The sequence below is a fragment of the Scleropages formosus genome, chromosome 14 (assembly GCF_900964775.1).
Source record: "Scleropages formosus chromosome 14, fSclFor1.1, whole genome shotgun sequence".
NCBI classification, from domain to species: domain Eukaryota; kingdom Metazoa; phylum Chordata; class Actinopteri; order Osteoglossiformes; family Osteoglossidae; genus Scleropages; species Scleropages formosus.
In genome coordinates, this window is record NC_041819.1 from 6,654,947 (window position 1) to 6,667,623 (window position 12,677).

Below are 12,677 nucleotides of genomic sequence, written 5' to 3' on the forward strand. Positions count from 1 at the left end.
TTTTGGGTGAGAAGCTTTGGTCAATACAGGAAAATGCAACCATTGTGGCCTGGATTATGGGATACCTGATTAGTAGCTCACCATTTGTGCACATGTAGCATGAGACATGGCTGTAAGCAGCACGGGGGTCCCTGAAGGGACATCTGCTAAAGCAACCTGCATTTTCATCTCCTGCATCACCAAAATGACCTGAACCTCAAAAAAATGAGTGCAACTCAGGCTCTACTACAGATCCTCAGTGTTGCTAGACCATAAGACACAACACTCAGTCATGTCATCTACAGGAGTTCTGAGATGATATAGCCATAGTCAGGAACTAACTTCAGCTCAGTATTAACAAGAGAAAACAGATGGTGGTGGACATCAGGAATCCAAAGACCCATTGTGTTCACTGACCATTGATGGAGAGGAGGGGAAGTGGATGTAGGTGTGTGTGTGAACAAATACCTGGAGATGCACTTCGACAACAGGCTGGGGTTGATCTAACAACACTGAGGATCTGTAGTAGAGCCAGAGTTGCACTTATTTTCTGAGGCTCAGGTCATTTTGGAGATGCAGGAAATGGAGATGCAGGTTACTGTAGCAGATGTTGTGTTGCAACTCTGCTGTAGCAGGTTCGGTCTTCTATGCGAGTTGCATGCTGGGGCAATTGCATTTCTACAGCAGATGATATAAACTAGTCAGGAAGGCTGGCTCGGTCCTGGGAGTTAGGGTGGATTTCCTGGAGGAAGCAGCCCAAAGACGGACTCAGTGCAAACCCCATCCCATCACGCACAGTGACTCTCATCCTCCGCATGTTGCCTATATACTGTTAGTAATTGTGTTTACCACTGTTCCTTCAAAAACACTGTGAAACATCATTCATGTATACATTTCTGGGACTAAGGGAACCACACGAAGAAACATACAGAAGCTCTATCTATTGCTCCATGTATCACCCTAGGAGAACAGCAATCCCGTTTGCTGTTGAATGAATATCTCCATCCTAGCTGGCCATCATGGGCCTTATTCCAGAGGTTGGGGGCTATAAATAGATGCATTCTTGTGGAGAGGAGGGGCTCAGTGAGGTTTGTCTGAGCATCTTGTGGAACAGTGGGTCCTAGCACAATAGTGCTCTGGGAGGCGGACCTGCACTTATCTCTCATCTCCAAGCTGTTTGGTGGCAGGGAAGCCATTAGGGGCCCAACGATGGGCTCTGAATACGGTGAGGGCAATGGGGAAAGGGAGGCATGCTTCCCAGCAGGACGTGGAGCAGACTGAATATGGGGCTCGAGAGAGAATTTCCTTTGCTTTACAAACAGTGTCCTCTTGTACGCTGGTAGAGGATCATTTACAGATTAGCTCCTCAAATCACAGACGAATACATCCACCGCCCTCTTTGGAAATGCTTTGCACAGCTACATCACCATTTTGAGATGGAAAAAAAAAAGTGTATGTCCTTCCACTTCCCTGCCAAATGATGTTTTTTGTGAACATACCATACATGCTTTGATTATTCTGGCATATTTGGCATGAAAATGTAAGATGCAGAAACTATGTAAATGTACAATGTATTTTATTGTTGTGGTTGACACCAAAAACTGTTCGCAGATATGTGGTTCATTCAAGTATATGACATACTGACACTACACATGCAGACATTTCATCTACAATATAATTGCAGTGATTTATGTAAGACCTGGCCAGCTTTTTGAAACTTGGTACCGCTACATGACCACCTTTTGCTTCTGATGTATTACTAGCATCTGTACATACACACACATTTTCAGAACCGCTCGTCCCATACGGGGTCACGGAGCCCAACCCGGCAACACAGGGCGTAAGGCCGGAGGGGGAGGGGACACACCCAGGACGGGACGCCAGTCCGTCGCAAGGCACCCCAAGCGGGACTCGAACCCCAGACCCACCGGACAGCAGGACTGCGGCCCAACCCACTGCACCACCGCACCCCCGCACCCCCTTTTGCATCTGTACATACTTGGTCCCATTTTCTCTGTGTACCAATTATCTCTCTAAGTTGTTGTAACTGAAGTTAATAAAATAATAAATAAATAACAATTGCAATACAGTTAAAATGGCTTACAGAATGCCTCATAGAATGGCAATCACGTAAAATTTCTTGTTCTTTCCTTTCAAAACTGCCCATTAGAATAAATAGCGCATATATCACTGGTTTTGTATAAATACGACAGCCCATAAAGTTCATATGAGGAAATAAGGTCACCAGGGAAAGCAGAGACAACAATGAAATGCTGATCAGATCTAAAGTAGTACTCAACTACCAGACAGCGAACAGCTGAGCCAGTCAACAGAGCTACTGGGAATGATGGAACATATTGATATACCGATGAAAAGCTAAGAGATGACAATCAAACATTATGCTTCGATAAGATGCTCACTATTATAATCTTTGACTTCATTCTGCTCCAAGTAGCACTGCTGTCTCACAGTGCCTGGGTGGTGTGAGAGAACGTGGGTTTGATCCCCACTCAGTCTGTGTGGACTTCACATATTCTCCCTGTGTCTGCATGGGGTTCCTCCGGGTGCTCTGGTTCCTCGCACAGTCCAAAGACATGCTTTTCAGGTTCCCCTATAGGGTGTGAGTGACAGAGAGAGTGTGTTCCACTGATGTATGGATGAGTGACATAGTGTATCTAACAGTGTAAGTCACCTTGATGAATAAGGTGTGTGGGCTGATAACACCGCATAGAGTTCATTTGGATGTTGCTTTGGAGAAAAGCATCTGCTAAATAAATAAATGTAAAGTTCGTGCATCAATCCTTTATTTTTACAATTTTCAGCTCTCACTGGAAACACCTACACATAAGTCATAACCATTAATTTCACAATGTGAACCTAATCCATCATCCCCCTTCGTATCATTACTCAGGCCTTTCCATGATGTTGAGGTGAGCCACTGGCACTGTAGGAGCCCTTGACCAGCTCTGCGTTGGAACTCTGGCTGTAGATCGATTCAGTCCTGCGAGGGAACTGAGCTCTACTCGGCCCTGAGTCCGTGACTCTGCCTTGCTAAGGGATTCCTTTTCTCGAGAAAGTGATGCAGCGGCATTTGCCACCGCCCAGGCTCTTCAAGGAGGTGCACTAGAGGGACTTACATTTTCTCTTCCACAGCTGCATCTCCCTTCTTTTACAACTTTTTTCAAGGATTACAGCACATCAGTTGTACCATTAGGCTTAAAAATTGCCCAGTTCTATAAACGGGTAAATAATTATAAGTATCTTAACATTGTAAGTCGCTTTGGAAAAAGCGTGAACTAAATGAATAAATGTACATGTAAATCCCGTCTGGACAACTGCAGCTCTTTCCTGTCTGACCTTCCTGCTACTCCCATCAAACCTCTGCAGTTGATACAGAATGCTGCTGCCTGAGTTGTGTTTGACTTGTTGAAGCGTTTGCACGTATCTCCTCTACTGCTCCCAGCTATTTACAAGACTTGATCATTCACTACACGCCAACCAGACTGCTTCGCTCTTCCATGTCTGCCCGCTTGGTGGTCCCACGCACGAAAGGTAAAGCACGGAGGTTCTCGGTTCTGGATCCGTTGTGGTGGAACGAGCTCCCCCTCTCACTCAGAACTGCTGAATCTCTGTCCACATTTAAAAAGGGACTGAAAACTCACCTCTTCCGGACTCACTTTTCCCATGATCTCTTAAGTTCATGCAAGGCGTAAATGTTCATGCACTATAACTTCAAGAATCATCCCTGGATAAACTTTTACGCAGCTACTCCTGTAATGTACCAAAAATGTTTATATGTATAACTAGAAAAAAAAAAATTACTTGGAAGGTGATTTGGAATCTTGGATATTCGGATAAAGTTTTATGCAGCTGCTCGTGTGATGAACCTTGGTCCATATGAAAGAAACTAACTGTAGGTTAGACTCACACGTCTACATCTATGTTTCTCCTTCTCCTAATGTAATGCACAAATGTTATTCTCTGAGATGTGCATCGTTTTGGAGGAAAACGTCTTCTGAATGAATAAATGTAAATGTAAATGTAAGAATGTGGAAACATATAGTTGGAGGTGAGCAACAGAGATTTCTTCAAACCACCACTCTTTTTCTCCCCACAGAACAGAAGTCACAGAAACGTGTCCACTTTCCCTCCTTTAAGGATGTATTAATGTGTCTTTGCAAGACAAAATTAGTAAAAGCTGAGGTATTACCCATAATGCTCTTAGGCTGGCCTTGCTAAGCACGAGGAGCTCAGGATGCGGTGAGCAGGAAAGTACACTCTAAGTGCCCTAAAGAGCACTGATTTAGGAAGCTGTAGTACTAAAAATACAGTTATTATCCCAAATGTTTGAATGTTTCAGGCTGCCCCTATGTGACCAATCAGAGCAGTCCTCACTGCTCTATTCTGACAGCATAAATAGCAACAAGACCTCTTTCGCCTCACTTTAGCTCTTCTGAGCATCCCATCTCTTCTTCAATTTTCACCTCCGTTACCTCCCTAGAGTGTGATGTCCTAATGGGGGGTGGGATGGGGTGGGGTCAACAGTTGGTCCACATGGCCAGGTGCAATCCCTTCACCGCTAATATGGGCATTGATAATGTGGCCAGTACACCTCAAAATGAGAGAGCCCCAGCTTTGAATCCCAGTCCTGCTGCAGAACCCTAGATCAAGGCAGTAAATCAATACAAAAAAATACCCTGCTGTATAATTTCTTAAATCATTACAATGTTTTCCACCAGTGTAAGTCATCCTGGATAATGCAGTCATCTGAAAACTACTTTATGATGGCAATAATAATGCACTGATCTTTCTACTAAGCAGCCTCTCAAACTGCATCAACTACTTAACCTTTAGTGGTCTAAGAACTTTTATCTAGTTAAAAAGTAGATTGCATGTGTAGTTTTCCATGTTATGTACAGTTATAATTATAATTGCCACTGTAATAGGGACAGCTGGTAGCACAGCGGTTAGAGTTACTGCCTTTGGATCCAGATGTTGCAGATTTGATTCCCACCTCCTGTTGTGTTACCCTTGAGCAAGGTACTTACCCTAAATTACCCAGCTCTATGAATGGGTAAATCATTGTACATTTATTCATTTAGCTGGCATTTTTCTCCAGAGCAACTTACAATGTTAGTCTTCCTACAATTATTTACCTTTAAATGGAGATTGAACCTGTGACTTTTGGGTCCAAAGGCAACAGCTCTAATCCCCAGAGTATTTTAAGTTACTTTGGAGAAAAGTTTCAGCTAAACTTAATCACACTTATAAATGTCCTATTTTAATAAGCCCTTGTCCTAGGCAGGGTCCCTGTGAACCAGAGCCTATCCTGGAAGGATTGTGTGCAAAGGTTGAGAGGGGAACACCCTGGATGGGATGCCAGTCCATCGACTCGTAAATATACTCTTAAAAAATTCGATCAATCAATCATCACGGACATCGTAAAGTGAGGCCATTTAGGACAAAGCGAGAAATGATGTCGCTGTAAACTGTATCACTTTTCCTTTTTCACTTTCCTAAACTCTGCTGCAAGTTATTTTCCCTTGAGCGGGTCAAAGAAAGGTAGTACCTCGGCTCCGAGAGCGCGCGACTGGGAGTAAACATTCCTCCTTAAATGTTACAAGTCGTTATGAAAGCCTAATCAAAGGCAAATATCTCACCTTTAACCTCGCCGTCTCTTTCTGTGGAGCTAATCTGCGAGTCTCCGTTACGTAACGCCAGACCTGGGCCAATTACGAGGGGGAATTTGCATTGTAAAAGAGATCCGACTCCTCGTCTCACCCCGTTCTCTGACAGGAGGCTTTGCTCGAGCTGGATTAGGCAAGCGGCGATGCCATTCCCGAATAAACCTTGAAATGATAATGCCACCTTCGCTTTCTCTTTAGTAAAAGCCCACAAGTGCTCCGGCTGAGTGGATTTAGCGGAGCTCATTATGCGTAGATCTCATTAGCGAAGCGGCACATGGGCGGCCCGCTTCTGTGTTCATGCTTTCAGATGTGCAAAACGTTCAGCTGTCACAAGTGCTCTCCAGCACAGCGCTGTATCGAGTGGGTTTTATTCAGTATTTACATGTGTGTCCTGTACATTGGCTGCGTACCGTATATGTATGAATATAGACACGAATTAAGTGCTTATGCGTGGTAAGCGTTTGAAACGTCTAGTAGTCCTAATCTCGCGTGAATCTGTTATTATGTAAAGTATTCATTCTTGCCAGAAATGAAATTCTGCATTATTTCCAGTGCATCATGTAGGATGGGGAGGGGATGCCTATTGAACCACACAGGCTTATCACAATATTGTTATATAAATACACTTCAGAGATAGTAATCACTTTTGGCAAAGTGATTTTGTCATGGCAGACTTGCAGTTCTCTGCCGGAAGCCACAGGCGCCTGGTCGTTCTTAATAAGCGATTCTGTTCATGTTGTTAGTCCTTTTCGGAGACCGTTTTTCTGTGGTCTCTAGCGACCTGAGTTGGTTGCGCTCCTCATGAAAACGTGAAGAAAAAGCAACAAACTACAAACCGTTTAGTTCACTTATTTGTGGAAGGTTCTACAGCTGAGCAGCAGCGAGGTGTCTAAGCTGCGCAAACATTCTTCCATATCTCCAGTTACAGGGAAATATTACTGTATGTGTAGTGCATGGTTACATTTTTCCCTGACAAAGGAATGATGGTGGTATCCTTCCGTTTTTATTAACCGGTTGTCCTGGTCAGGGAGGTCCAAAGCTGATCCCAGGATCACTGAGCACAACGCTGACGTTGAGATGGGGGGAGACACCCTGGATGGGACACCAGTCTATTGAGGGGTATCCACAGACACCATGGCCGAGTTCACGTCACCAATCCACCTGAACTGCATGTTTTTGGATTGTGGGAGGAAACCAGAGCACCCAGAGGAACCCAGCGCACACATGGGGAGAACATGTAAACTCCACACAGACTGAGCTGAGCTAAGATGATTCAAACCTACAGCAGAACAGCTCAAGCGCTGTGAGGCAGCAGTAGCACTTCTCACCCCGCCACCCTGCCAGGACGGTGTGCGAAAACAGAAGTTGTCACCGCTAGAGGGTAGTCTCACATCCACAAAATAAAGAACATTCTCTATTATTAAAATATTGGTTCACTCACAGATTTAAAATATTTACATTTTTTTGTAGCTCTGTGTAGTGTGTGTGATCTCATTACTTAGACAGAATAATATTTACTTAATTTTTTTTTTTGATGATTACTGGCTTACTTGCCCCTTTAACCTTTTTTGTGCTTCAGTAGTTGCTTAATATACAGTTTATAGCAGTTATTTGCATCGTGTAATGTTTCTACTTACAAACGTGTCCTTGTCTGTCAATAAATGACGTAAAATGTAAAACTGCTGCTATGACTTCAAATAAGGTGACTTTCGATGCCGTATTTAAGGAGCGCTGCTTGACTGGATCATGTCTACCACAGTAGTATTACGCAGAAATAACGTGTATCGCTTTGCCGAAGTGACACGTACACCTTATCAGTACTTTACCATTACTGGAAAAGCCTTCACTAACAAGCGTTTGAATTTAATTATGTTCTGGGAACGCAAAATCAGGTCTGCCAAGGGTCTATAATGGCATTTTTGAGAGGATGTGTGTCGTTGGCACAACTGCAGGGACTTCGTATACTCACATCACATCATCTGAACCGCTTGTCCCATACGGGGTCATGGAGAGCCGGAGCCTAACCCAGCAACACAGGGCGTAAGGCCGGAGGGGGAGGGGACACATACAGGACAGGACAGGACAGGACACCAGTCCGTCACAAGGCCCCCCCAAGCAGGACTCGAACCCAGACCCACCGGAGAGCAGGACCCGGTTTCAACCCATTGTACCACCGCACCCCTATTTCATACACTCTTATGCTCTAAAAGAAAACCTAATTAAATATAATCTGCTTTTATATTATGTTACAATAGAAGTGATTAGTCAAGATTCCAAATTTCAGGACATGCTTCCCTGTCCCACATGGGCATTGACTGTGTGGTCAAAAATAAAAGATGACCCAAAGTCATCAGCTGAAGTGAGCCGTATATAATTCTCTGGAATGCGTCAATTAGCCCCACGGGGTGTTGCTACCGCAACCAAATGCGAAGCTCACGTGTCTGTCGCTGGCCGAAATGTTCAGAAGCAACGAGCTTTTCTATTTTGCAGTCGCACTGTGGGGTTAAGAACCACCCGAGAGATAAGACAAAACGCCTTGTTACTTTTGTAACTGAACTATACACACCATCAAAGAGAGCATTATGATTGCTGTCGTTTCCAGCGCATTCAGCCTCTGTTATGTGAAGGGGAAATACATGATATATAATCACATGTATACTTGTGTGGTCCATTTAGCCTTATAACGGCTGTCTAACAGAAATCACACTTGTACGATACTGTTATATTATTATTACTACAGGGGGCGCGGTGGTGCAGTGGGTTGGACCGGGTCCTGCTCTCCGGTGGGTCTGGGGTTCGAGTCCCGCTTGGGGTGCCTTGCGATGGACTGGCGTCCCCTCCTGGGTGTGTCCCCTCCCCCTCCAGCCTTACGCCCTGGGTTGCCGGGTTAGGTTCCAGCTCCCCATGACCCCATATGGGACAAGCGGTTTCAGATGGCGTGTGTGTTATTACTACTATTTTTATTACTGTTCATGTTGTTGTATTTTAACCCAATCTTTATTTTTTAAAAACAATCACGTACAATTATGTCCTGATCAAGATGTCCACAGCTCATTTTAACCAAACAAAGTCTACAACCGCTTGTCCCATGTGGGGTTGTGGTGAGCCAGAGCTTATCCCAGGAACACATGGTGCAAGGTTGAAGCGGGAGGGGACGCACCCTGTATGGGATGCTAGTCCGCCGCAAGGCACCCCAAGCAGGACTCGAACCCCAGACCTGCTGGAGAGCGGGGCCCAGTCAAGCCCGCTGCACCACTACACCCCTGCACCCCTGCTCATTATATCAAGTAGTAAAATTTCAAACATTCAGAAGCAGACTATATTCAGCCAAGTAAAGGTAATACTTAGCGATGTGCCCGTAGGCCCCCTCAATTCCACTTCTCTAAAGCCAAATGGTTAAGGCATGTTTCAGAGCTGCATGGCTCTTCAAGGTGCAATACATGTTTTTTCATTCACTGGATGCATCATCAGTGATGTAACCTGTTGCCACTGAGTGTTTCAGGTCTTTCAGCACCAGACACCCTTCCTCCTTTGGCTGCTTGTGATACCCAACACACTGTACACCATATTTTTCTCCCAGGTGACCTATGTAGACACTTCAATCAGCAGGACGACGTCTGGCCTTGGAGATGTCTCTTTCCTAGAACGCTGCTCAGTGTCTCGTGTTCTCAGGTGCCTTTCTGTGTCACCACAGCAGCATTTTATGGATTATGGGAGTTGCTCCTTTCTGCACTGAAGTATCCGTACATGTTTTCTTGATGAGGAATGCAGTTAAACGGGGACAGTGCAGAAGAATGTTGCGACTCTCTCTACTCTGAGCAGAGGGAAACTTTGGAACTGGTCAATCCTGTTTGCATTGTAGCTCAGCCTTGATGGCTGTACTGCCCATTTTAACTACCAGACATATCCACACAGGTCCTCTTTCCCCACAGTAGAATGCTCAGGAGGAGTGGGCAGCCACTGGTACTTGTAAGCCCCCGATCAGTTTAATTTTTCTCCCTTTGCTTCTGATTGGGAGTTTTTTTTTTTTTTTTTCCTCTCCTCTGTTGCCAGCTGGCTTACTCTATTTTTCATGTCATAACTCAAATTTTGGACGATCTTCATTTACCTTGTTCCGCATTCCATGCTGAAGAACGCTCTATAAGAATAAAATCTAAAATCAAAAGCCCAAAGCTTATAGGTTTTGCTTCCAGTGTGGTGGAATAATTGTCCTCTCTCTTTCAGAACTGTTGAATTCCTCTCAGCATTCAAGAAGCGTCTGGAAACACAATGATTTCTTACACTTCTCCCCTCTGGATCTGTCTTCTTCATAATTGTATATTATTTGTTACAGATACACCTACTAAATCATTTAAATTTCAATGTAAATGTAAATAATGAAATTGAAACTGCCCTCTTTTATGGATCCACATCATTATACCCACAATGCTATACAGCCTTAGATGTTCTCTAGAACACCGTTGGGATCCTCCAGAACCCATGCAACAGCTTTGGGAAATTTGTGTGCAGTTTTGCATGTTGTCCACTTGTTGCATTGGTTTCCTCCGACAGTCCAAAGGCATATGTTTCAAGCTACATTTACATTATTCATTGAGCAGATGCTTTTCTCCAAAGCAACGTACATCTCATAGAAAATACAATTGTGCATTACCTTAGTAGAAAGAGACAAAGCTGCAGATGTGTGACTCTTAAGTACAGTTAGTTTGTTTCCTTCACTATATGCACCGACCTTCATCACACAAGTAGTTGCATAAAACCTTACCAGAATATCGCCAATCATCTTTTATTCACCTTCTTTTGAAATACATATAAACATTTATGTTACATTGCAGGAGTGGCTCTGTAAAGGACTGATCTGAGCATCATCATGAACATGTATACTTTACAGGCATGAACATTTATACCTTGCATGAGCTTAAGAGATCATGGGCAAAGTGAGTCCGGAAGAGGTGAGTTTTCAGACCCTTTTAAAAGTGGACAGAGATTCAGCAGTTCTGAGTGAGAGGGGGAGCTCGTTCCACCACAACGAAGCCAGAACCGAGAACCTCCGTGCTTTACCTTTCGTGCGTGGGACCACCAAGCGGGCAGACATGGAAGAGCGAAGCAGTCTGGTTGGCGTGTAGTGAATGATCAAGTCTTGTAAATAGCTGGAAGCAGTTCTACTGATGCATTTGCAGGTCATAAACAGGGTCTTAAATTTAATCCCGGCAGCTATAGGAAGCCAATTCAGAGAAACAAGTAGAGGAGATACATGGGAACGCTTTGGCAAGTCAAATGCAACTCGGGCAGCAGTGTTCTGTATCAGCTGCAGAGGTTTGATGGCAGTAGCAGGAAGGCCACACAGGAGAGAGTTGCAGTAGTCTAAACGGGGTATCACCATGGCCTGGACAAACAGTTGGGCAGAGTCAGTCGTGAGGTAAGCACGGATCCTGTGGATGTTATGCAGAATGTATCTGCAGGACCGGGTTGTGGCTTCGATGTGCTGAGAGAAAGATAGACTTGAGTCAATCATCACTCCAGACTCTTAGCCGAGGAGGTAGGTAAATGAGTGAGTTGTCAGTTTGAGCTAATGGGGTGACTCTAAAATTGCCTTTTGTGTGTGTATGTGTGTATGTGAATGACCAAATGAATATGTGTGGCTACACTGTGATAGACTGGCATCCTGTCCAGGCTGCACCCCTTGTTTCCAGGATAGGCTCTGGACCACCGTGACCCTGACTTGGACAAGCAGGTAAGAACAGTGAGTGAGTACCCTTGTTCATGGAATTTTCAACAGCATCGTGTGTGTTTAAGACTGACAGTGATATTGATTTCAAAGCTGTTTTAGATGAGTATTCGAATTTAACAGGTTCCCAAGCTAGGAGGGACTGCAGTGACTGCACCCACCCTGACATCATCAGCAGCCCCACCAAGAGATGGATGAGTCCCCCCACCACTGAAGGGAGCCTAATATTCCTCTCCCAACACTTGTATGTATCTCCTCTGAGTTCAAATGTTATATCTTTGCTCTGCCTTGCTTCTGATCACACTCACGTCGCACAGAGTGCGTTCAGATGGAATGCGGTCCAGAAATGAAGGCGTGGACCTGGCGTGGGCGCTCTCCCAAAAGAAGAATAAAAAAGAATACGTGTCAGCTCTGGAACTCCGGTGGAGACGTCAGCTCCGTAACGTTTGCTGAAACGCTCGATGGGAATTTACCTTGAGCGGCAAGAACGCAGCAGCTCACAGGGACAGAGAAAATGATATATCCGCTGAGTCATTTGTCTCGAATTCCTCCTGTCAGCTGTTTTCACATCAAAGCCCCGATGGCTGCGAGTCCACAAAGCCCCAGACTTCCTACCCGCGAGTCAACAGAGGGGTCTGTTTGCGTTGCGCTACAACATCACCCCCCTCTCGCCTCCGAGACATCGAGCCTCAAGACAGCCCACGGGACCGCACAGCGCCGAGCCTGGAGAGCAGACAGCTGTGTGAACACCACGGTGCAGCTTTACCTCCTGCTCGACGCACGCAAAGAGTTGTCTTGGGGCGAGATGTTGCCTTAGAGGAAATAATGGGGACTTCTCAAGTTTCACAAATGTTGTGACATTCTGAAGAGGAATACGGTCTATGCTTCAAAAACAGAGGTTTCAAGGTGGGCAGATTATGAGTTTCAGCAGTTTTTTTTTTGGGGGGGGGGGGGGGGATTAAAAATGGAAAGAGAACAGCGAGATGCAATGGCGGTGAAGAAACTGAGATTTTCCAGTCGGGCATTAGGTTGACAAGTTGGATCAGGAATGGGGGCCGCATGTGTTCCCAGCTCTTCTGCATCACTTCCGGAGGTGAAGGACACCGATGGGTTCGGGGTCGCTTTGCTTTCATCATCCTGTCCAGTTTGTCCCATAACAGAGTGGCTCAGGTTGGCCGGAAGTACTCAAACTTTTGACTGGCCGGAGCCCGGCACAGCAGACGGGGTTGCGTGGGAAGATCAAGACGGATGTGGCGCTTCACCTGAGCACATTTGTTCAGCAGACA